Source organism: Rattus rattus, chromosome 11 (assembly GCF_011064425.1).
Source record: "Rattus rattus isolate New Zealand chromosome 11, Rrattus_CSIRO_v1, whole genome shotgun sequence".
Classification (NCBI taxonomy): Eukaryota; Metazoa; Chordata; class Mammalia; order Rodentia; family Muridae; genus Rattus; species Rattus rattus.
Genome location: NC_046164.1, coordinates 97,907,466 through 97,911,025, shown reverse-complemented (window position 1 = coordinate 97,911,025; position 3,560 = coordinate 97,907,466). Strand labels below are relative to the sequence as shown.

The following is a 3,560-nucleotide window of genomic DNA, read 5'->3' as shown; positions in this document are numbered from 1 at the left end:
TCTGCCTATCAATATTCAGCCCTGAGTCAGTCACAAGAAGTGTTCAGAACCCCTAGTCCTATGCAATCAATCAAAGACAGACAACTTCTACTAAGAGCCGAAACTCCGGACAAGCCTGCTGGCTTTAAATTACGTCTGAGTCAGTTAGCACTATGGAATGAATTAAACTCAGCATGTGCCTTGACTCTAGCTACAGTTTCTTGCATGAGAATAAACACCAGACAGGAGGCACAGAAATTTTTCTTTTGCACATCTTTATACACAATTTTCTAATGCTCATATTTTCTTTTTCAATTTATTTATTTTTATTTTTATTGCATTGGTGTTTGAGGGTGTCAGATACTCTGGAAATGGAATTGCAGACAGTTTTCAGCTGCCATGTGGTTGTTAGAAATTGAACTCAGGACCTCTGGAAGAGCAACCAGTACTCTTAACCACTGAGCCACCTCTCCTGCCCCTATGCTCATATTATCTTTTTTGGGTTTTTTTGTTTGGTTTTTTTTTGCTCATATTTTCTTAAAGCACACATGCTAGACTTTTTATTTACTAAATGATGGATTTACAATGTTCTAGGAAGTATCTTATGTTTTTTACAAACATTTTGTGTATTTATGTGCATATTTATAAGAAATTACATAGAGTTTGAATAAATCTTTACATTTTTAGTTTCTTGTGACCATATTTATTATTTAATATTTTAAATCATATAAAGTTAGTTAATATGTTCTTATTTTAAGAAAGTAAAGACAACAGAGTTTTATAAAGAAAATATGAGTGATTGTACTCCTTCCAGTCCCAACTTCTAAGCTAACACTGATGTTTATCACTGTGGGTGGCTTTCAGAGGGGTTCTAGAAACACGATAAACAGAAGCCTGTCTAAAAACAAACTGAGCAGAAGAAAATAAGACTAACATCTTTTGAGAAAACCAAGAATTAAGAAATGAAGGAAACAAACATGAAAAGAACTTTGTCCTTTGATACAAGGGTAAATAACATGGTTGTTTTGGAAATTTTAAATTAGCCGTGCCACGGTAGAAATGGTGAACAACCAGGCATAAGTCTTAGGGACACTGTAAAGGGAAAAATGTGAAAATCCTGGCCTTTCATAATGGATCAGTGAACTTTTTAGTGTTCTAGCAAAATAGTAAACAACTATGAGTTCATTTCAATACATATTTCAAGAGTTTGGTCCCAAGTCCCTGGAAAAGTCCCCAGTTACTTTCTGTTCTTTAGCTGCAGGAGTCGTCCTGAGCACCTACCCATCCAGGGACTGCAAGAAGGCCCTCCCTGGAGAGAGGGGTCCAGCTTTCCCCTTACCTGGAGAAAGGTGTTCAGTGGCTTGTCTAGACTCCTCATGTTCAAAGAACCCATGCTCAGTCACAGTGCTTACTTGAGATTGTTGGCCCCAACTTCTAAAAAGTCTTCTAAGCTGGACAGTCTGGCAGGAGCTCTGAGAATGAGAGCAAGGAGCACAAGCACTCTGGAGTATAGGAGCAAAGCTGGCCACTGCCAAATGAACACTTAGTCACCAAGGCTCAGTGGCATCAACATGTAGCACACACAGTAAGGAAGAGTGTCAACTGAAGGATTCAGTGAGAACTATGAGAAGAGAGAAATCAGACAGAACACTATTAAGTCCTGCAGGGCCATCACTGAAACCCCAAATAAAACAAAGCCCCACTGATCACCCTTACAGCAGCAAAAATTCTACAGGTTGACAATCTTTCTTTTTCAAGGATACAAAACAAATCAAATTATCCAGGGGTGGGAGTGTGAAATGGTCCCCTAGCTTACTGATAGTACTTAGAATAGCATGTGATTTCTTTATCATCATCGTCGTCATTGTCATCATCATCATTATCATCAAAGACGTTTATTAACAGGTGCTTGCAGTTTGTTCACTTTTTTAAAAATCAAGTTGTAAACTTTATTACAAATTAAAAAGTAAGTTCTTAAAAATCTCAACTTGAGTGCTCACTTCGGCAGCACATATACTAAAATTGGAACGATACAGAGAAGATTAGCATGGCCCCTGCGCAAATTCGTGAAACGTTCTATATTTTTGACAAAATGGCAACCAACAGATTGGGAAAAGATCTTTACCAATCCTACATTCGATAGAAGGCTAATATCTGAAACATACAAAGAACTCACGAAGTTAGACTCCAGATAGCCAAATAACCCTATTAAAAAATGAGGTACACATTCAGAGCCTGCCCCACATGTGGCCCATACATATACAGCCACCAAATTAGATAAGATGGATGAAGCAAAGAAGTGCAGGTTGACAGGAACCGGATGTAGATCTCTCCTGAGAGACACAGCCAGAATATGGCAAATACATAGGTGAATGCCAGCAGCAAACCACTGAACTGAGAATGGGACCCCCGTTGAAGGAATCAGAGAAAGGACTGAAAGAGCTTAAGACCCCATATGAATATAAATTCCAACAATGACAACCAAGCAGAACTTCTAGGGACTAAGCCACTACCCAAAGACTATACATGGACTGACCCTGGGCTCCAACCTCATAGGTAGCAATGAATAGCCTAGTAAGGGCACCAGTTGGAAGGGGAAGCCCTTGATCCTGCCAAGACTGAACCACCAGTGAACATGATTGTTGGGGGGAGGGTGGTAATGGGGGGATGATAGGAAGGGGAACACTCATAGAGAAGGGGCGGGGGAGGGGTTACGGGGATGTTGGCCTGGAAACCAGGAAAGGTAATAACATTTGAAATGTAAATAAAAAAATACCCAATTTAGTAAAAATGGAAGGAAAAAAACCTCTACTTGACCAGATATGAAACAATTTAAAAACTGTTAAATGTATATTGAGAAAAAAACAGCCCTTTTTTTTTCTTAAAAACACGTTTGTCATTTCCAAAAAGAGACATCTTTAGATAAAAATAATAAAAATCCCATGTTGCATAGATAATGCAGACAGTTCTAGTGTATCTGGTCAACAGGCAAAGAGGTCTTAAGGTCTTCAGCTCCAATCTTTGTTCATTTCTTGTTGCTGGAATTTTATATTCATTTCTTCTTGACGGATGACCAAACCGGATAAACAAGAGTATAAGAAATTGACTTTAGCCACTAGGATCCAATACAGTGAAACACCTAAGGCACAAAAGCCAAAACAAACTGGCCCAAAATGATCCTTTCGCAGCTTAGTAAATACAAATAACCCAGGTAAGGAAACACTTGCCAATCAATACTAATTTATAAGTCACATGGGCTAATAAATCACAGCAAATCAGAAGAAATAAGTGACATAGGTCCAACTGTTAGAGCAGTGGATAAGACAACAATCTCAGTGAGGGTAGGAGAGTTACTTAAAGTGAGTGACAGGCTTATTTTAAAAGAATTGACTGAGAAGAAAGGACAAGACGAAGAAGGAGAAAGAGGGATTAAAATAGGAACGGGTGTTGGCAAGATGGCTTGACTGGGAGAGGTATTTCCCACCAAGCTGGACAACCTGAGTTTGGTCCCCAGGATCCAAATGGTAGAAGCAGAGGCATTCTTTTCAGACAGTCATATGTGCACTAGTATGGTGGCATTT

General features: G+C 39.0%; 1 pseudogene; it reads left to right on the top strand.

The window, feature by feature from the left end:
* The first annotated feature begins 1,971 nt into the window (after positions 1–1,971).
* On the top strand, positions 1,972–2,065 carry LOC116913052 (annotated as a pseudogene).
* The last annotated feature ends 1,495 nt before the right edge of the window (positions 2,066–3,560 follow it).